Below are 23,352 nucleotides of genomic sequence, written 5' to 3'. Positions count from 1 at the left end.
AAAAAAATTACAAAAGGGGAATTTAGATGGGAGGGAAAAAACGCCTGAAACAAGACTTCCTTCCCCATCTGGTTTTAGCCTGCTTGTTCTTCCGGAGTTGGGTGCCACAGTGTAAATGCAGCTTTGGTTTCTGTTGGGGCCTGGCAAGAAAATTCACATGGGACTTTGTCTCCTATGTGCTGGGCAGGAGACCACGAAACATCACTTAGCCTAGATATGAGGACCAATGTGGTAGTTTCAAATATATCAATAATTTCTTTGAAACTCCTCTCTTCAAAAGACAGAGTCTAATTTCCTTCCCCCTTGAATGCAGGCCAGACTTAGTGACTTTCTTTTAATGAGTAAAATGTGGTAGAAATGATATTATGTGACTTTAAAAGCTGGGCATAAAAGGGGTAGGGGACTGGACACTGGGGCTCATGCCTGGAATCCCAGCACTTTGGGAGGTCAAGGTGGGAGGATCACTTGAGCCCCGAAGTTCAACACCAGCCTGGCCCACACAAGGAGACCCTGCCTCTATGAAAAGTAAAAATTAAAAAATTAGCCGGGCGTGGTGGTGAGTGCCTGTGGACCCAGCTGCTCAGCAGGCTGAGGTGGGAGGATCGCTTGAGCCCAGGAGTTCAAGGCTACAGTGAGTCATAATTACACCATTGTACTCCAGCGTGGGTGACAGAGTGAGATCCTGTTTCAAAAAAAGGATACTGTGATGCCTCCAGCTTTGTTCTTTTGACTTAGGATTGTCTTGGCAATGTGGGCTCTTTTTTGGTTCCATATGAACTTTAAAACAGTTTTTTCCAATTCTGTGAAGAAACTCATTGGTAGCTTGATGGGGATGGCATTGAATCTATAAATTACCTTGGGCAGTATGGCCATTTTCACAATATTGATTCTTCCTATCCATGAGCATGGTATGTTCTATACTATACTACAAGGCTACAGTAACCAAAACAGCATGGTACTGGTACCAAAACAGAGATATAGACCAATGGAACAGAACAGAGTCCTCAGAAATAATACCACACATCTACAGCCATCTGATCTTTGACAAACCTCAGAAAAACAAGAAATGGGGAAAGGATTCCCTATTTAATAAATGGTGCTGGGAAAATTGGCTAGCCATAAGTAGAAAGCTGAAACTGGATCCTTTCCTTACTCCTTATACGAAAATTAATTCAAGATGGATTAGAGACTTAAATGTTAGACCTAATACCATAAAAACCCTAGAAGAAAACCTAGGTAATACCATTCAGGACATAGGCATGGGCAAGGACTTCATGTCTAAAACACCAAAAGCAACGGCAACAAAAGCCAAAATGGACAAATGGGATCTAATTAAACTAAAGAGCTTCTGCACAGCAAAAGAAACTACCATCAGAGTGAACAGGCAACCTACAGAATGGGAGAAAATTTTCGCAATCTACTCATCTGACAAAGGGCTAATATCCAGAACCTACAAAGAACTCAAACAAATTTACAAGAAAAAAACAAACAACCCCATCAAAAAGTGGGCAAAGGATGTGAACAGACAGTTCTCGAAAGAAGACATGCATACAGCCAACAGACACATGAAAAAATGCTCATCATCACTGGCTATCAGAGAAATGCAAATCAAAACCACAATGAGATACCATCTCACACCAGTTAGAATGGCCATCATTAAAAAGTCAGGAAACAACAGGTGCTGGAGAGGATGTGGAGAAATAGGAACACTTTTACACTGTTGGTGGGATTGTAAACTAGTTCAACCATTATGGAAAACAGTATGGCGATTCCTCAAAGATCTAGAACTAGAAGTACCGTATGACCCAGCCATCCCATTACTGGGTATATACCCAAAGGATTATAAATCATGCTGCTATAAAGACACATGCACACGTATGTTTATTGCGGCACTATTCACAATAGCAAAGACTTGGAATCAACCCAAATGTCCATCAGTGACAGACTGGATTAAGAAAATGTGGCACATATACACCATGGAATACTATGCAGCCATAAAAAAGGATGAGTTTGTGTCCTTTGTAGGGACATGGATGCAGCTGGAAACCATCATTCTCAGCAAACTATCGCAAGAACAGAAAACCAAACACCGCATGTTCTCACTCATAGGTGGGAACTGAACAATGAGATTACTTGGACTCGGGAAGGGGAACATCACACACCGGGGCCTATCACGGGGAGGGGGGAGGGGGGAGGGATTGCATTGGGAGTTATACCTGATATAAATGACGAGTTGATGGGTGCTGACGAGTTGATGGGTGCAGCACGCCAACATGGCACAAGTATACATATGTAACAAACCTGCACGTTATGCACATGTACCCTAGAACTTAAAGTATAATAATAAAAAAAAATAAAAAAATAAAAAAAAAAGGTACTGGCTTCTCTGTCTCTGTCTCTCTCTCTCTGTTTTGGCCGACATGCTGGGAGGAAGCCCAGAGCTCCTGGGGAGACTGTGGGGCTGCTCTGGTTGATACTCTGAACTAGACCCTCAGCTGACAGCAGTGGGCAGTCTTCACAGACGTGTGGCCTGGTATCAGGCACAGAGCCGTGTGCTAAGAAGGTCCCCGGCCCATTTAAATTCTCTGCTATCACCATTTCGAAATTCTTTGTAATCTGTAAACAGCTTTATTGAGATATAATGCATATATTATAAAATTCACCCATTGAAAGTGAACCATTCAATGGTTTGTTCACAGAATTGTGCAAACATCACTACATTCCATTTCCATTACAAATCACTCTCCATCTCTACCCCCAGTACATTCTTCATCGTTTCTTAACCAGGGCCCTGTGTTTCACTGTTCACTGAAAACCATAAATTATGAAACCATCCTGACAGCTGGACCTGTACATGACTGTGCCTTCAGATGACCCCAGCCCCAGCCTTTGGGTCTTCCAGCTGAGGTCCCAGACATGTATAGCAGAGACCTGAATTCCTGACTCCTGGAAACCATCAGAGATGGTTTAGGCTATTATAGCTTGAGCTAATTTGTTATGCACCAATAGATAGGTAAAGCAAGCAAAAAACCATGGGACCAGGTGCAGTGCCTCACACCTATAATCCCAGCTCTTTGGGAGGCCAAGTCAAGAGGATCCCTTGAGCCCATGAGTTCCAATCTAGACTAGCCTGGGCAACATAGGGAGATCTCATCTCTACAAAGAAACAAAAATAAAATTAGCCAGGCATGGTGGCACACGCCTGTAGTCCCAGCTCCTTAGGAGGCTGAGGCAGGAGGATTGCTTGAGCTCAGGATTTTGAGGCTGCAGTGGGCTGTGATCACACCAATTCAGCCTGGTGACAGAGTGAGACCTCGACTCTAAAAAAAAGAAGAAAAGGCACACCAGGCTGGGCATGGTGGCTCACACCTGTAATCCCAACACTTTGGGGGGCCAAGGTGGGCAGCTCACTGGAGGCCAGGAGTTTGAGACCAGCCTGGACCACATAGCGAAACCCTACTTCTACTAAAAATACAAAAAAAAAAAATTTGCTGTGTGTGGCGGCACAAGCCTGTAATCCCAGCTACCCTGGAGGCTGAGGCATGAGAATTGCTTGAGCCTGGGAGGGGAGGTTGCAGAGAGCCGAGAATGTGCCACTGCACTCCAGCCTGGGCAACACAGCAAGACTCTGAAAAAAAAAAAAGAAAAGGAAGGAAGGAAGGAAAGGAGGGAGGGAGGGAAAGGCACACCAGATATCAAGACTAGCCACCCACAAATATTTTACTCCCATTAATGAAAACCTTGCAGAAGTGATAAACAGTGATTTTTACCATTCACTCAATGATACTGCACAGAGAGAGAGGCTGGGACCCTAACTGGTAAGAAATTCTTGCCCTTTTGCCAGCTGATCTCATTCCTGGGTTCCCTTTTCTGTGGCTTCCAGGAGAGCAGAGCAGCTTTGGTGACCCCGCTCGCCACACCAAAATGTGGGTCCTCTGAAAAGTCAACTCACAAAAGGCGAATTAATAGGAGAAAAGGCATATAAATTTATTTAACTTATAGATACAGAGGCCTTTTGAATGAAGACCAAAAGATATAGGGGAAATTGTCTATTTTTATGCTTATGTTTAACAAACTATGGACAGCTGTGTAGAAATATAACTGGACAAAAAGAGTATGACCTAGGTCGGGCGTGGTGGCTCACACCTGTAGTCCCAGCACTTTGGGAGGCTGAGGCGGGCAGATCACCTGAGGTCAGGAGTTTGAGACCAGCCTGGCCAACGTGGTGAAACTCTGTGTCTAATAAAAAATACAAAAATTAGCTGGTCGTGGTGGCGCACACCTGTAATCCCAGCTACTCAGGAGGCTGAGGCAGGAGAATCTCTTGAACCTGGGAGGCAGAGGTTGCAGTGAGCAGAGATTGCGCCACTGCACTCCAGACTGGGCAACAGAGCGAGACTCCATCTAAAAAAAAATCACCTAATGTGGCTGGACTGAGTGGGAATCCGTGTGAAGAGATGGCAAGGCCTGTCCACCTGGATTCTGCTTGGATTCTCTGAGCAGAATTCCCTCCTTCAGCGTGTGGGGCAGGACCCGCCCTGGAACGGGGTCTTACGAGCCGCAGTGAAACAAGGTGGGCCATTTTTCAACGGCCAGTTTTGACACAGAAAGATGGATGGGAAATTAGAGTCATATGTTTAGGTTTTATGGCTGGCTTTGGGAAAAGGGGTTCTGGTTTCTATGACCTGCCTTGGAGAAGAGGAATTCTAGCTTCTATGGCTGGCCTCGGGGGAAGAGCGGGACTTCAAGGCAGGAGGACAGGGGAGGGTCAGGGAAAAGCTTTTGCTTCTGAGGCTGCAGATCAGGGCTTCATTTTGGGGTACTGCTTTCTGAGACCCAACAGAATTCTACCAGCTCCTATGTCCCAAGCCCATGGCAGCAGAGGCTGTTCCGCCTGCTTCTACCTGAGGACTTACCCAGGTAGGAAAGCATCACCAAGCGGATTTGACTGACCAAGTGACTGACCAAGAGGATTAACCACCCCACTGAAGGGGCCCCAGCACCCAGACACAGGAGGAGCCGATAGAGAAATCAGAACCCACAGTGCTGAAGCAGACAGCGGCATCTCTGAACTAAAAACAGTAATAAGCAGGAGACCTTAAGGAAATCCAAATACAGCATAGAAATGGCCTTTCGTGCTGGGCGCGGTGGCTCACGCCTGTGATCCCAACACTTCGGGAGGCCGAGGCGGGTGGATCACCTGAGGTCAAGACCAGCCTGGCCAACATGGTGAAACCTGGTCTCTACTAAACATACAAAAATTAAGCGGGCGTGGTGGCATGAACCTGTAATCCCAGCTACCTCGGAGGCTGAGCAAGAGAATAGCTTGACCTGGGAGGTGGAGGTTGCAGTGAGCCGAGATCGCACCATTGCACTCCAGCCTGGGCTACAAGAGTGAAACTCCGTCTCAAAAAACAAACAAACAAATAAACAAACAAACAAAGAAAATTAAAAAAGAAAGAAATGACCTTTCAGAGCTAAAGTACCTGATTATCTTAGCTCTAAGAAATTCCGTTAAGAATTAAAAGCCAATAGGGCCTCGACTGAGACTCAAATTAGTCTGGGAGATAAAGCACAAGAAATATCTCAAAACAGAGCAACATTACAAAGAGATGGAGATCGTGTGAGAAAATATAAGAGGGGGGGATAGCTCCTCCTGAAGAACTAATATGCACATAATAGCGGTTCTCAAATGAGAAGATGCAACAGATAAATCATAGAAGTAAAGTTCCTCAAAACTAATGAAGACCTGAGACTGCAGATTAAAAGAGCTCATTGAGCTCCTGGATGCACTGAGAAGATTCTTCTGGAGGCCTGTTCTGGTAAAAACTCAGAAAAATTAAAAAAAAAAAAAAAAAGAGTTTACAAGTGTCAAGCAGAGAAAGAAGATACGAAGGAAAAAATCTCAGACTGGAACCAGATTTCATCTGCATTACTGAAAAATGACAGTAATCTCCACTTCTTATCTACAGAGAAGAGAGAGAAAGGACAGCAGTCCAAGAATCCTATTCTGTTCTCAAAACATTTTTTTTGGCCAGGCGCTATGGCTCATGCCTGTAACCCCAGCACTTTGGGAGGCCGAGGCGGATGGATCACTTGAAACCAGGAGTTCGAGAACAGCCTGGCCAACATTGTGAAATCCCATCTCTACTAAAAATACAAAAATTAGCTGGGAATGGTGGCAGGTGCCTGTAATCTCAGCTATTCAGGAGGCTGAGGCAGGAGAATCACCTGAACCTGGGAGGCAGAGGTTGCAGTGAGCTGAGATTGCACCACTGCACTCTAGCCTGGGCAATAGAACCAGACTCCATCTCAAAAAAAAAAAAAAAAAAAAAAAAAAATTTTTTTTTTCATTGATTGAAGCAACAGTTAGATTTTCAAAGATACTCAAGAAATCAGGCCAGGTGTAGTGGCTGTCGCTTGTAATCCCAACACCCTGGGAGGCTGAGGTGGGAGGATCACTTGAGTGCAGGAGTTTGAGGCCAGCCTGGACAACATGGTGAGACCCTGTTTCTATAAAAAATACCAAAAAATTTGCCAGGCATGGTAGGGTGTGGCTGTAGTCCCAGCTACTTGGGGGGCTGAGGTGAGAGAATTGCTTGAGTCCAGAAGGTCGAGGCTGCAGTGAGCCATGATTGTGACACTACACTCCTGCCTGGGCAACAGAGCAAGACCCTGGTCTCAAAAATAAAAAAAGAAAATTCAGAGAGATTAACCCCGGAGAACCCTCCATCTGATGGCACTACTTGGAAAAGACCTGCCAAGCTGCAAACAACCCTGAAAAGAAGACTTAATAAAGGGAAAAAGAAAGAGAGCAAAAACCATGTTCAAAACATAGGCAGGGCCGGGTGCGGTGGCTCACACCTGTAATCCCAGCACTTTGGGAGGCCGAGGCAGGCGAATCACTTGAGGTCAGGAGTTCGAGACCAGCTTGGCCAACATGGCAAAACCCATCTCTACTAAAAATACAAAAATTAGTCAGGCGTGGTGGTGCACACGTGTAATCCCAGCTACTTGGGAGGCTGAGGCAGGAGAATCGCTTGAACCCAGGAGGTGGAGATTGCAGTGAGCCAAGACTGCGCCACTACACTCCAACCTGGGTGACAGAGTGAGACTCCCTCTCAAAAAAAAAAAAAAAAAGAACACAGGCAGCTGACATTTTAACTCAAAATGGAACAGGATAGACTGGGATTTGTGTAATAGAGAAGGACCCTTAGAAAAGAGGATTATTGAAACCAAACGGATATCCCGTGAGGGAAATTATAAGAAATACTAGATTATTCCAGCCAAAACCTCAGAAAGTGGAGTGGGGAATAGATGTGTTTCATGAGTCTCTCAGGGAACATGGGGCAGGGGAAATAGAAGAGAGGGGAAGCGAAAGTGCTCTGAAGGTCTCATCTCACTGGGGCGAGGGAGAAGGGGAGTGCGACAGGAGAAATATATATTTGATCTCTGCCCTTGGTTTCTAACACAGAGCCCCTAAAACCCTCGCAATTTCCTGAGGATAGGGGAACATCCTTTGCGATTATTTTTATTCTTAGTCTCTGGTTCCTGACACAACAGCTTTGAAGACCCTTGAAATCCCCAGAGTGTGGTGATTGTCTTTTAATACGCCGATGAGATGACTGGTAGCTGGAATCCCCTGACAGCTTTAGCATAGGGGCTGATCCCTGCAAAGACCGAGGCCTGGCCACAGGATTGGAGCTATCAGCTCCACCCCTTGACCTCTGGGAGGGGAGAAGGGCTGGAGATTGACTTAATCATCAATGGCCAATGGTTCTGTTTTATTCTGAGACAAGGTGTTGCTCTGTCACCCAGGCTGGAGTGCAATGTCATGATCACGGGTCACTGCAGCCTTGAATTCTCCAGGCTCAAGTGATCCTCCCACCTCAGCCTCCCATGTAGCTAGGACTATAGCTGCACACCACCAGCTAATTTTTGTACTTTTTGTATAGACGGGGTTTCACCATGTTGCCCAGGCTGGTCTTGAACTCCTGGGCTCAAGTGATCCACCTGTCTCGGCCTCCTAAAGTGCTGGGATTACAGGCATGAGCCACTGGGCTCAGTGGCCAGTGATTTAATCAGTCACGCCTCCATAATGAATTCTCCACAAAATCCCTAGAGGACAGAGTTCGGAGAGCTTCTGAGTTGGTGAACTCATTGAAGTGGTAGAGGGACACACCGGAGGGTGCACGGAAGCTCTGACACTCCCGCCCCATGCTGTATCCTCCATGCATCTCTTTCCACATGGCTGTTTCTTAGTTGCATTCTTTATGACAAACCAATAAATATAAGTAAAGTGTTTTCCCAAGTTTTGTGAGCCATTCTAGCAAATTACTGAACCTGAGGATTGGGCTGTGGGAACTCTTGATTTATATCTGGTCAGTTGGAAGTACAGGTATATTGGATAAAGAAAATCTGTACATATATACCATGGAATACTACACAGCCATAAAAAAGAACACAATCGGCCAGACATGGTGGTCATGCCTGTAATCCTAGCACTTTGGAAAGCTAAGGTGGAAGGATTACTGGAGCCCAGGAGTTCTAGACCAGCTTGGGCAAAAATAGTGAGACCCCCGTCTCTACAAAAAAAAAAAAAAAAAAAAACGAAAAAAAAATAGTCAAGCATGGTGGTGCATGCAGTAGTCCCAGCTACTCGGAAGGCTAAGGTGGGAGGATCGCTTCAGTTCAGGGAGGTTGAGGCTGAAGTGAGCTGTGATTGTACCACTGCACTCCAGCCTGGGTGACAAGAGACTCCACCTCAAAAAAAAAAAAAAAAAAAAAAAGACTGAATAAAACATGTCCTTTGCAGCAACGTGGATGGAGCTGGAGGCCATTATCCTAAGTGAGCTAACACAGGAACAGAAACCTGTTCTCACTTATAAGTGGGAGCTAAACCTTGAGTTCGTGTGGACACAAAGAAAAAAACTACAGACACCAGGGCCTATTGGAGGGTGGAGTGGGGGAGGGGGGCGAGGATCGGAAAACTGCCTATGAGATACTAGGCTCACTACCCCTGTGACGAAACAAGCTGTACTCCAGACATCGGCAGCACGCGACTCACCCATGCAACAACCTGCACATGCACCCTCTGAACCTAAAACAAAAGCTGGAAAGAAAAAAAAAAAGAAGTACAAGCGAGAACCTGGGACTCGCGACTGGGGTCTGGAGTGGATGGAAGCCGTCTTCGAACTAGACCCTTTAACTTGTGGGATCTCACGCTAACTCCAGGCTGACAGTGTCAGATTTGAATTGAATTGTCGGACACCCAGTCAGTGTCCAAAGAGAACTGGAGAGTTGCTTGGTGTGGAAACGCCATACATTTGGTGTCAGGAGTGTTGTGAGTATATAGAAAAATAGTTTATTTTGGCCGGGCGTGGTGGCTCACACCTGTAATCCCAGCACTTTGGGAGGCTAAGGAGGGTGGATCACCTGAGGTCAGGAGTTTGAGACCAGCCTGGCCAACATGGCAAAACTCCACCTCTACTAAAATACAAAAATTAGCCGGGCATGATGGTGTGCACCTGTAATCCCAGCTACTCGGGAGGCTGAGGCAGGAGAATAGCTTGAACCCAGGAGACGGAGGTTGCAGTGAGCTGACATTGTGCCACTGCACTCCAGTCTGGGAGACAGAGTGAGAGTCTGTCTCAAAAAAAAAAAAAAAAGAAAGAAAGAAAGAAAAAAGTAAGAGAAAAAGAAAAGAAAAATAGTTTTCTTTTTCTTTTAGGGATGAAATAGATCAAGGAGGGTTGGGCACGGTGGCTCACACCTGTAATCCCAACACTTTCAGAGGCTGAGGCAGGTGGATTACTTGAGCCCAGGAATTTGAGACCAACCTGGACAACATGGCAAAACCCCGTCTCTACAAAAAAAAAATACAAAAATTAGCCAGGCGTGGTAGTGCACACCTGTAGTGTCAGCTACTTGGGAGGCTGAGGCAGGGAAATTGCTTGAGCATGGGAGGTTGAGGATGCAGTGAGCTGAGATCGTGCCTCTGCACTCCAGCCTGGACAACAGAGAGAAACCCTTCTAAGGAAAGGAGGGGAGGGGAGAGAAGGGGAGATCAAGGAGCCGAGAGGACAGTGTATTTCAGTGAGGAAAATAGTAGATCCTATGTTTCTCATTTTAAGAGTGATGAAATGGTTGGGCGCGGTGGCTCATGCCTGTAATCTCAGCACTTTGGGAGGCCGAGGCGGGTGGATCACGAGGTCAGGAGATCGAGACCATCCTGGCCAACACGGTGAAACCCCGTCTCTACTAAAAATACAAAAAATTAGCCGGACACGGTGGCAGGCGCCTGTAGTCCCAGCTACTCAGGAGGCTGAGGCAGGAGAATGGCGTGAACCCAGGAGGCAGAGCTTGCAGTGAGCCGAGATCGCGCCACTGCACTCCAGTCTGGGCGACAGAGTGAGACTCTGCCTCAAAAAAAAAAAAAAAAAGAGTGAGGAAATTAGTCATGAAGGAAACAGGGAGACCTTCTTACCAAGCCTGGGAACTCAGAAGCTAGGGGAAAAAAAGACGGATATATTTGACCATATAAACACTGAAACATTTTGTGTGACAAGGGATACCAGAAATAAAACCGATTCAAATGATGGAGCTGAAAAAATATTTGTAATACAAATAATAGTCACCAACTTCTATTGACGAACTGACGGGGTGCCAGGCTGAATTCTATGTACTTGACACGCATTAACTCATTTATCTCTAACAGCACTATGAAGGAGGAATTACCGTGATGATGGTGATGATGATCACTATTTTATAGCTGAGTACACTGAGGTTAAATAAGGAAGGTGAATAATTTGCTGAGGTCATGTGGCCAGCCAGGGCTCAGTCAAGATGTGACCTTTGGCAGCCTGCCCCGGCACCAAACCTCTTAATCACTTTGCAGACGAAAGCCAAAAGTCAAATGGACACTATATAAAGAGCTTTTAAACAAATTGTCCTGAAAAAGAGAAACAACCAATACAGAAATGGACTTTGACTATAAATAGACCATTTGTAGAGGCACAAAACCGAATGGGTAACCAACAGTATGAAGAGACCCTCAAACTCACGGGAGTCAGACACTTGCGAGTGAAAGCAGCAATGAAACATCTCTTTACATTCCTCAGATCAAACTGATCCATTCATCAAGCTAAAATGAGAAAAAAAAATCTCAAATGCTGGCAGGAATATGGAGAAAAGGGCATGCTCAGATGTGAAGTTTTACAGTCATTTGGGAAAGCAATTTGGCAACATCTGTTAAAATGGAAACTAAACATACCCTTTGACCTGCTAATCCCACTCTTGAGAATCTAGCCAAAGAAATAAAAACACCAATACTTAAGGACAAGAATGTGCATTGGAGCACTGTTTGTGTGTGTGTGCATGGGGCAGAAAACTGGCCACAAAGTGAATGCCTATCAAAAAGAAAAGGACAATGAATAATGCTACTTCTACCCTATGGAATATCATGTAGCCATTAAAAGGAATCAGTGCTGGCTGGGCGAGGTGGCTCACGCCTGTCATCCCAGCACTTTGGGAGGCCCAGACAGGCAGATCACAAGGTCAAGATATCGAGACCATCCTGGCCAACATGGTGAAACCCTGTCTCTATTAAAAATACAAAAAATTAGGTGGGTGTGGTGGTGGGTGCCTTTAGTCCCAGCTACTCGGGAGGCTGAGGCAGAAGAATTGCTGGACCCAGGAGGCGGAGCCGATATCTGCCTGGCAACTGAGTGAGAGGCTGCCTCCAAAAAAACAAACAAAAAAACAAACAAAAGGAATCAATGCCTCTGACTGGCAAAGTTTCCGTAATTAGTGTGAAGTGTGAAAAGCATGTTACGAAAAAAGTGTACATTGTCTCCCATTTTATGAAACAAAAAATATCTTTATGTGGAGGACTTTATGCAGATGCAGGAAAGCATAGAGAACGCCTGTGGGTTGATATCTGTTACTTGTAGGGAGGGATTGGGAGACTGATGTGGGTTGAGCTGGAAAAACAGGAGTCAGATGAAAAAAAGCTTTACCAGGGGTGGCCAATCACAGCCCACAGGCGAAACCAGCCTGCCACCTTTTATAAATAAAGTTTTAAAAATAATAATAAAGTTTTAAAAATAAATAAAGTATTTATAAATAAAGTTTTATTGGAACATAGCTATTCACAGGGCCAGGACTAGGGAGAGGCTGAACCACTCGCTCACTCTCAGCATCACCCCTGCACTTTCAGGACCTGAGATGAATGTCTCCTTAGAGTGTGCACCCCAGGAGCCTCCGTCCTCTCATCCTAGAGTATTTGCATTCATTTACATATGACCTGTGGCTTCTTTGTCACTACAAGGCAGAGTTCAGTATTTGGACAGAGACTGCATAGGGACTTCAAGCCTGAAATATTTACAGCACAGGTAAAGTTTGCAGGACTAAGTTTGCCTGGAGTCTAAAATAAAATTAGGTATATGAGCCAGGTGCAGTGGCTCAAGCCTGTAATCCTAGTACTTTAGGAGTTCGAGGTGGGCAAATAGCTTGAATCCAGGAGTTCAAGATCAGCCTGGAAAACATGGTAAAACCCATCTCTACAAAAAAAAAATTACCCCAGGTGTGGTGGTGTGTGCTTGTGGTACCAGCTACTCAGGAGGCTGAGGTGGGAGGATCGCTTGAGCCTGGGAGGTGGAAGTTGTAGGGAGCTGAGATTGAGAGCCATTGCACTCTAGCCTGGGTAACAAAGTGAAACCCTATCTCTCTCTCTCTCTCTCTCTCTCACACACACACACACACACACACACACACACACAAAAAGTGGCCAGGCGTGGTGGCTCACACCTGTAATCCCAGCACTTTAGGAGGCTGAGGTGGACAGATCACAAGGTCAGGAGTTTGAGACCAACCTGGCCAATATAGTGAAACCCTGTCTCTACTAAAAATATAAAAATTAGCTGGGCATGGTGGCGTGTGCCTGTGGTCCCAGCTACTCGGGAGGCTGAGGCAGGAGAATCACTTGAACTCGGAGGTGGAGGTTGCAATGAGCCAAGATCGCGCCACTGCGCTCCAGCCTGGGCGACAGAGTAAGACTCCTTCTCAAAAAAAAAAAAAAAAAAAAAAAAAAAAGATACATGAACACATTAACATATCCAATAAAATGTTCTGTATTTGTCTGTCTATATATAAATTTTAACAAAATAAGATGAATCAGAGTCTTCAATCTGGTAGCCTACTGGCCCAAAGGGCTGGCTGTTGTGTTTTTGGTGAGCCAGCAGGGATTTTGTAAATTCCTATAGGCTTCTGAGTCTGTGTCCCCTGCACGTGTTTCCATTAGACACAAGGTCTGCCCTCCCAAGGACCACAGTACATAAACAAATACACAGTCTATATGTGGAATTTTTTTTTTTTTTTGAGCTGGAGTCTCACTCTGTCACCCAGGCTGGAGTGCAGTGGCATGATCTTGGCTCACTGCAACCTCTGCCTCCCGTGTTTAAGCAATTCTCTTGCCTCAGCCCCCCTAGTAGCTGGAATTACAGGTGCGTACCAACACGTCTGGCTAAGTTTTGTATTTTTAGTAGAGTCGGGGTTTCACCATGTTGGCCAGGCTGGTCTCAAACTCCTGACCTTAGGTGATCTGCCTGCCTTGACCTCCCAAAGTGTTGGGATTACATGTGTGAGCCACCGAACCTAGCCTTTGGAATTAAAATTTGGGTGCGGTGGCTCATGCCTATAATCCTAGCACTTTGGGAGGCCAGGGTAGGCAGATCACTCGTGGTCAGGCATTCCAGACCAGCTGGCCAACATTACAAAACTCTGTCTCTACTACAAATACAAAAATTAGCTGGGCGTGGTGGCACATGCCTGTAATCCCAGCTACTTTGGGAGGCTGAGGCACGAGAATCCCTTGAACCCGGGAGGTTGCAGCGAGCCAAAATCATGCCACTGCACTCCAGCCTGGGCGACAGAGTAAGACTCTGTCACAAAAAAAAAAAAAAAAAAAAAAAAAAAAATTCCATGGGACCAAGTGCAGTGGGGAGGCCAAAGTGGGAGGACTGCTTGAACCTAGGAGTTTGAAACCAACCTGGGCAACATAGCAAGACCCTATCTCTACAAAAATAAAAATAAAAAGTAACTTGGAGGGCTGAGGTGGCAGGATTGCTTGAACTTGGGAGTTTGAGGCTGCAGTGAGCTTTGATCATACCACTGCACTCCAGCCTGAGCAACAGAGTGAGACCCTGTCTCAAATAAATAAATAAATAAAAATTAAAAATCAGCTGGGTGTGGTAGTACATACCTGCTGTTCCAGCCACTCAGGAGGCTGACATGGGAGGATGGCTTGAGCCCAGGAGTTTGAGGCTACAGTGAGCCATGATTACACCAATGCACTCCAGACTGGGCAACAGAGAGAGACCCTGTCTCAGAATAAAACCAAATAAATAAAATAAAATAAAATAAAACTTCATGGAAGGAAGGGTGATGGCGAGGACATGGGGAAACCGGAACCTCGTGCATTGCTGGCGGGAATGTACAATGATGCAGTCACTGTGGAAAATAGTTTGGCAGGTTCTCAGTAAGCTAAACATAGAATTGCCATGTTACCCAGCAATTCTACCCCTAGGAAAATATTCAAAAGATTGAAAACAGATGTTCAAACAAAAATTTGGATACATATATTCACAGAAGTACTATTCTCAATAGCCAGAAGGTAACCCAACCCAAATGTCCATCAACCGATGAATGGATAAACAAAAGGCAGTCTATCCACACAAAGGAATACTATTCAGACAGGAAAAGGGATGCAGTGCTGAAGACAAGGAACGCTGCATCATGGATGATTCTTGAAACATTATGCTGACTGAAAGACACAAGCCAGGTGCGGTGGCTCATGCCTGCAATCCCAATACTTTGAGAGGCCGAAGAAGGTGGATCACTTGAGCCCACGAGTTTGAGACCGGCCTGGGCTACATAGCGAGACCGCATCTCTACAAAATAAAGTACAAAACTTAGCCGGGCATGGTGACGCATGCCTGTAGTCCCAGCTTCTCGGGAGGCTAAAGTGGGAGGATCACTTGAGCCTGGGGAGGTCGAGGTTTCACTGAGCTATGTTGACGCCACTGCACTGAAAAAAAAGAGAGACAGACAGAGAGAGACAAAGAAAGAAAAGAAAAGAGAAAAGAAAAGAAAAAGAGAAAAGAGGAAGGAAGGAAGGAAGGAAGGAACAAAAGGTCACGTGACCTTTTATATGACTCTATTTACATTGAAAGTCCAGAATAGGCAAAATCTCGACAGTAACCTTAGTGGTTACTAGGCACTGGCAGGGCGGGGAGAATGGGAAGTGACAGCTTAATGGTTTCTATTTAGGGTGAATAAAAAGGTCTAGAACGGGAAAGTGGTGTGAGAATTGCACCAAATTATAAACATACTTAACACCACTTTAAAATGGTGACTTTTATGAAATCTAAGGAAAAAAATCTATAAAGGCAAATTGGGGAGGGGAATAATGAGAAAGAAAGGTCGAGAAACACTGAGCTAAAGACCAGTCTGTATCTCTCTCTCTTTTTTTTTTTTTTTTTTTTTTTTTTTTTTTGAGTCAAGGTCTTGTTCTGTCACCCAGGCTGCAGTGTGGTGGCGTGATCACAGCTCACTGTAGCCTCGATGGCCTGAGCTCAAGTGATCCTCCCACCTCAGCCTCCTGAGAAGCTGGGACCACAGGCACGCACACCATGCCCAGCTAATTTGTAATTATTTATAGTGTTGAAGTCTCACGTTGCCCACCCAGGGTGGTCTTGAACTTCTGGGCTCAAGCAAATCTTCCCACTTTGACCTCCCAAAGTGCTGGGATTACAGGTGTGAGCCATCGCACCCGGCCTTAGTCTGTATCTCCACACTGTTAAGATTGTAACCATTAAAGCAGATACCTCAATAATTCAAGGCTTTATTTATTTTTTTTTTTTTTTTAATTTTATTTTTTTTGTCGAGACAGAGTCTCGCTTTGTTGCCCAGACTGGAGTGCAGTGGCCAGATCTCAGCTCACTGCAAGCTCCGCCTCCCGGGTTCACGCCATTCTCCTGCCTCAGCCTCCCGAGTAGCTGGGACTACAGGCGCCCGCCACCTCGCCCGGCTAGGTTTTTGTATTTTTTAGTAGAGACGGGGTTTCACCATGTTAGCCAGGATGGTCTCGATTTCCTGACCTTGTGATCCGCCCGTCTCGGCCTCCCAAAGTGCTGGGATTACAGGCTTGAGCCACCGCGCCCGGCCATAATTGAAGGCTTTAAAACAGTCAGGGGTCCAGCCACAGTGGCTCACACCTGTAATCCCAGCACTTTGGGAGGCCGAGGCGGGCGGATCACTTGAGGTCAGGGGTTCGAGACCAATCTGACGTCAGGAGTCTGAGACCAACCTGGACAACATTGTGAAACCCCGTCACTACTAAAAATACAAAAAATTAGCTGGTCACAGTGGCGTGTGCCTGTAATCCTAGCTACTTGTGGGCCTGAGGCATGAGAATTGCTTGAATCCAGGAGGTGGAGGTTGCAGTGAGTCAAGATTACGCCACTCCCCTCCAGCTTGGGTGACAGAGCAAGACTCTATCTCAAAAAAACAGAAAATAAAAATGAAAAAAGGAATTCGAGACCAGCCTGGCCAACATGATGAAACCCCATCTCTGCTAAAAATACAACAATTAGCTGGGTACAGTGGCACGTGCCTGTAGTCCCAGCTACTTGGGAGGCTGAGGCGGGAGAATCGCTTGAACCCAGGAGGTGGAGGTTGCAATGAGTCAAGATCACGCCATTGTACTCCAGCCTGGGCAACAGAGCGAGATTCCATCTCAAAAATAAATAAATGAATAAATAAATATAAATGAGTAAATAAATATAAATGAATAAATAAATATAAATGAATAAATAAAAATGGTAAGGGAGGGATCTCGGCCCTTGAGGTAAATTGCACCTTTGTCTCTCTCTAATCCAGGCTTTGGGAGAACACTGTTCACTCACAGTCTGCAAAGCTTTGGGTTTAATTACTGTTTCTTGTCCAACATTTGTCTGATTTTGTGGGTTACTTGGGACCCTCAGGGATGCAAGAAACCAAGCGCACACTCAGGTGACCGAGGTGAGGGAAGTTATAGAAGCAATCGTGGGCGAGCAAGAATGCTCTGGAAACTGTGGAGCCTCATGAAGAACTGGAACCCATCTTTAATCAAGTCTCAGATATCATCCATTAGAAGCTGTGTATCATTATGATATAAACTATGAAGAAAGAAAAACAGGCCGGGTGCGGTGGCTCACGCCTGTAATCCCAGCACTTTGGGAGGCCGAGGGGGGTGGGTCACCTGAGGTCAGAAGTTTGAGACCAGCCTGGCCAACATGGTGAAACCCCATCTCTACTAAAAATACAAAAATTAGGCGGGCATGGTGGTGCACACCTGTAATCCCAGCTACTCAGGAAGCTGAGACAAGATAATTGCTTGAACCCAGGAGGCAGAGGTTGCAGTGAGCCAGGACTGTGCCACTGCACTCCAGCCTGGGTAACAGAGGGATACAAAGGAAGGAAGGAAGGGAGGGAGGGAGGGAGGGAGGGGAGGGGAGGGGAGGGGAGGGAGTCCATCAGAAAGAAAGAGAGAAAGAATGAGAAAGGAAGAAAAGAAAGGAAGAAAAAGAAGAAAGAAAGAAAATGCACACAAGTAAACTATAACATACGTCTTTCTTATTGCTTCAAAATTTCACTTGACTCTTTTAGTCTCCAGTGTTATTTCCTATATCAGTCTTGTGTATACGTGAAAAGAAAGATATTATGGAAAACAGCATGGAGGTTCCTCAAAAAATTATAAATAGTACTACCATATGATCTAGAAAGCTCACTACTGAATATATATCTGAAGGAAATTAAATCAGTATGTTGAAGAGACACCTGCACGCCCATGTCTATTGCAGCATTATTCATGATATTATCCACAGTCAAGATATAGGAGCTGGCCGGGTGTGGTGGCTCACATCTGGGAGGCTGAGGTGAGTGGATCACTTGAGGTCAGGAGTTCAAGACCAGCCTGGTCAACAGAGCAAAAACCTTGTCTCTACTAAAAATACAAAAATTAGTCGGGCATGGTGGCAGGCACCTGTAATCCCAGCTACTTGGGAGGCTGAGGCAGGAGAATTACTTGAACCTGGGAGGTGGAGGTTGCAGTGGGCCAAAATTGCGACACGGCACTCCAGCCTGGGTGACAGAGCAAGATGCTGTCCAAAAAAAAAAAAAAGATGTGGAATCAGCCTAGGTGTCGATCAGTGGATGAATGAAGAAAATATGGTGTATACACAATGGAGTACTACTCAGTCTTTTAAAAGAAGGAAATCCTGTCATTTGCCACAACTTGAATAAACCTGGGTGACTTTATGTTAAGTGAAGTAAGCCAGGCACAGAAAGACAAATACTGCACGATCTCCCTTATATATGAATCTAAAAGAGTTGAACTCAGAAGCAGAGGGTGGAGTGGTGGTTACCGGGGGCAGGAGGTGGGTGGGTGGGCTCGGGAGATGTTCATCAAAGGGTACAAATGTTCTGTTAGACAGGAGAAATAAGTTCAAGAGATCCATTGTACAACATAGTGACTATAGTCAACAATGGCTGGGCACAGAGGATTTGGAAAGCCAATGCAAGAGAATCGTCTGAGGTCAGAAGTTCAAGATCAGCGTGGGCAACATAGTAAGACCCCATTTTTTTTTTTTTTTTTTTTTTTTTTTTTTTTTGAGACGGAGTCTTGCTCTGTCACCCAGGCTGGAGTGCAGTGGCCGGATCTCAGCTCACTGCAAGCTCCGCCTCCCGGGTTCACGCCATTCTCCTGCCTCAGCCTCCCGAGTATCTGCGACTACAGGCGCCCGCCACCTCGCCCGGCTATTTTTTTTGTATTTTTTAGTAGAGACGGGGTTTCACCGTGTTAGCCGGGATCGTCTCTCGATCTCCTGACCTCGTGATCCGCCCGTCTCGGCCTCCCAAAGTGCTGGGATTACAGGCTTGAGCCACCGCACCCGGCCAAGACCCCATTTTTATAATAAATAAATAAATAGAGTCAATAACAATGGATTGTGTCCTTGAAAATTGTTAAGAGTAGATTTTAGGTATTCTCGCTACAAAAAAAGTGATGAGATAATGCATACGTTAATTAGCTCATTTTAGCCATTCCATAATATATACATATTTCAAAACACCATGCTGTACACTATAAATATATACAATTTCTATCTCTCAATTTAAAAAATTGTTTGTAAGTAAAAAAGCACCTGCAATCTCAGCTACTCAGGAGACCAAGGCAGGAGGATCAATGAACCCAGGAGTTTGAGACCCGCCTGTAAATAAGTAAAGTAAAAAGGATGATGTAAGGGAAACTGGTTGATGAGGATACTCCCGCAACACCTCCACATTTTCAATCTGGCTTTCTGATCTCTTTCCAGTGCACGCACTTTGAGTTTGTGTTTTTCGCCTGCTGTTGTCCTCAGCTCCTGACCTCTAGGCAGGGGGTTCAGAGTCTCTACAAAATCTAATGGCCCTTGGCACAGTTCCTATGCTGGCTCACCCATCATGCCGGACAGCCTCCTCTGACTCCTCCTGTGAGAATGTTGCCAAACGCATCTGACCCTCGGATTCTTAGGAGTGAAGAGGGCCCCGCAGTGTTCCAAGCCACCAGCGCCTGCTCTGCCCCTGGAGATCACGACGCTCTTGGAGTTCACCTGCCTGCGGCCAGTCCTGGCAACCTCGGTGCTGCCGCCCTCCCCTACCAAAAGCAGCAAGTAAGACATCGTCTGTTGTCAGACACACTCCAAAATGTCAAAATGTGTGTGGGGGGCGGGGAAAGGTGCATCTTCAGATTGATGAAATGTGGTTGCTGGGCAGCCACAGGCACTGGCACCATCCTCGTGGCACTGCTCCCTTGACTGTGCCTCTGACTTCTGACTTGGTTTCCTCCTCACCTCCTGGCTTTTCCTTACCCACAGTCTCTACCACCTGTCCTCTTTCCAGCCTCTGCACAACTCCAGTGGCGGTGTCAATCTCTGACATGTTTCGGGTTCAGACTTCCATGAAGAGAAGACCCCATTGGATTGTTGCCACCGTCCAGCAATGACCGTCCTCAGTGGGCAGGGGATAGGAATGCAGTAGTCACTAGCCAATTGAAGTGAGTTGAAGGGTGGCTTCCCCAAAAGACACGTCCATATCCTAACCCCAGGAAACTTATCTGTGAATGCGACCTCATTTGGAAAAAAAGGTCTTTGCACATGATTACATTTCAGATCTCAAATGAGGTCATCCTGAATTATCTGAATGGGCCCCGAATCCAATGACGAGTGTCTTTATAAGATACACAGAGGTGGCCGGGCGCGGTGACTCATGCCTCTAATCCCAGCACTTTGAGAGGCCAAGGCAGGAGGATCACCTAAGGTTAGGAGTCCAAGACCAGCTCAGCCAACATGATGATACCCCATCTCTACTAAAAATACAAAAGTTAGCCGGGTGTGGTGGCAGGAGCCTGTAATCCCAGTTACTCAGGAGGCTGAGGCAAGAGAATCGCTTGAACCCAGGAGGTGGAGGTTGCGGCACTCCAGCCTGGGCGAAGGAGCAAGACTCTGTCTCAAAAAAGAAAAGAAATAAAACACACAGAGGAGACACACAGAGAAGGTAATGTGATGATAAAGGCAGAGATGGGAGTGATGCAGTTACCATCCAAAAGCATGGCCCAACCGACCCCTTGTGTTTGGACTTCTGGCCTCCAGAACTGTGAGAGAATAAAGTTCTGCAGTTTTTTGTTTGTTTGTTTGTTTGTTTGTTTGTTTTGAGACGGAGTTTTGCTCTGTTGCCCAGATTGGAGTGCAGTGGCTCAACCTCAGCTCACTGCAATTTCTGCCTCTTGGGTTCAAGTGATTCTCCTGCCTCAGTCTCCCGAATAGCTGGGATTATAGGTACCCGCCACCACACACGGCTAATTTTTTGTATTTTTAGTAGAGACGAGGTTTCACCATGTTGGTCAGGCTGGTCTCAAACTCCTGACCTCAGGTGGTCCGCCCACCTCGGCCTCCAAGAGTACTGGGATTACAGGTGTGAGCCACCGAGCCCGGTCAGCTCTGCTGTTTTAAGCCACTAAGTGTGTGGTGATCTGTTTCAGTAGCTATAGGAAACTACATTCAAGTAGAGCATGCCATTTTGAGCAAAGCTTTTGTACCAGGTCACTTCCTGGGCTTCTGGCCAGCCTGTGGATGCCTTTCCGGGCGTAGATGACAATAGCTGGTTCAGTCAACTGAAGCCAAATGGTCACGTGACACCATATTCGCTCCACGGATTTCTCTTCCGGCAATGCTCAGAAAGACTGACAGGAGGAACTGCAGTTAGATTTGTACAGCCTGCCCCTTCTTTGCCCTTTGTGGGCCGATAACAATCATTTGCCGTCAAACATTATTTTTCCTATAAACATTAAGTTAAAAACAAATGAGTTCTCACTGTGCTTTAGAGGTGCCCCGAAACTGCACCTGGCCTCGCTTGCTCCTTGAAGGACCTCAGTGATGCTTCCCAGTCTGACTGCTTTCCCCTAAATACTTTCTTATCATAAACAGCTGTCAGTTTTCCTTTTATTTTTTTGAACTCAGTCAGTACATATTTATCAAAAGAATAAATGGGCCGGGCGCGGTGGCTCAGGCCTGTAATCCCAGCACTTTGGGAGGCCCAGGTGGGCAAATCACCTGAGGGTGGGAGTTCAAGACCAGCCTGACCAACATGGAGAAACCCCATCTCTACTAAAAATACAAAATTTCCATCCTGGCTAACACAGTGAAACCCCATCTCTACTAAAAATACAAAAAAATTAGCTGGGCATGGTGGTGGGCGCCTGTAGTCCCAGCTACTCAGGAGGCTTAGGCAGGAGAATCACCTGAACCCGGGAGGCAGAGGTTGCAGTGAACCGAGATCACGCCACTGCACTCCAGCCTGGGTGACAGAGTGAGACTCCATCTCAAAAAATAATAATAATAAAAACAAAACCAAAATTAGCCAGGCGTGGTGACACATACCTGTAATCCCAGCTACTCGGAAGACTGAGGCAGGAGAATCACTTGAACCCAGGAGGCAGAGGTTGAGGTGAACCGAGATTGCGCCATTGCACTCCAGCCAGGGCAACAAGAGCAAAACTCCATCTCAAAAAAAAAAAAAAAAAAAGAAGAATAAATGAAATGTCTCATAACAAAAGAAAATAGACATTATTTGAAGGCTTGAGCTTTTTATAGAATATAAATGCGTGAACTCTACAGTTGAAAGACTTGGTAGTGGGAGGCTGTTCTGTATCCTTGTGTACTTATTCCCATAAGCTATGTCCTAAAGATAGGCGGCTGCTGTGTCATTAAACTGCTGCAATTTTTTTTCTTTGAGATAGAATCTCACTCTGTCACCCAAGCTGGAGTAGAGTGGCGTTATCTTGGCTCACTGAAACCTCTGCCTCCTGGGTTCAAGTGATTCTCCTGCCTCAGCCTCCCAAGTAGCTGGGATTACAGGTGTCTGCCACCATGCCTGGCTAATTTTTTGTATTTTAGTAGTGACGGGGCTTCACCATGTTAGCCAGGCTGGTCTCCAACTCCTGACCTCAGGTGATCCACCCACCTCGGCCTCCCAAAGTGCTGGGATTACAGGCGTGAGCTACCGTGCCCAGCTTTGTTTTATTTTTTTGAGATAGAGTCTTGCTCTGCTGTCCAGGGTGGAGTGCAGTGGCCTGATCTCGGCTCACTGCAACCTCCGCCTCCCAAGTTCAAGTGATTCTCCTGCCTCAGCCACCAAAGTAGCAGGAGTGCACCACCAGGCCCGGCTAATTTTGTATTTTTTTTATTAGAGACGGGATTTCACTATTTCGCCATGTTAACCAGGTTGGTCTCCAACTCCTGACCTCAGGTGATCCTCCTGCCTCAGCCTCCCAAAGTGCTGGGATTACAGGCATGCGCCATTGCACCAGACACCTCCTCTGATATTTCTTGAGCTTCCACTTCACACAGCCTTGATCCTCTTTCTGTTGATCATGACTCTTGTTCCCACACTTCTTTATTAAGATAGATGTTTGCAGAATAAACACACCCATGAACAAAGACAACCACACAACCCCTAAAGGGAAGGCTGCCTGGCTGCTAGAACAGACTAGATTACGCCCTTGAATGAAATACAAATTGCTTTAATAATGTTGGGGGAGGGGGTGGTCAACAGAGAACTCACATAGCTGTGTCACCACCTTCTAGAAATGACCCTCCTCCGAGTGACAGTGTCCTTCAGAGGTGACTGGGTGCCGGTCCAGTACGGAAACTGAGTCTTGATCAGTTTAAGCCAGTTGTGGTAATATCACTCTCCTTGCCAAGACCACGCTGTAGGCAT

This window comes from Macaca thibetana, chromosome 11, assembly GCF_024542745.1.
Source record: "Macaca thibetana thibetana isolate TM-01 chromosome 11, ASM2454274v1, whole genome shotgun sequence".
NCBI lineage: Eukaryota > Metazoa > Chordata > Mammalia > Primates > Cercopithecidae > Macaca > Macaca thibetana.
This window is presented reverse-complemented; position numbering follows the sequence as displayed.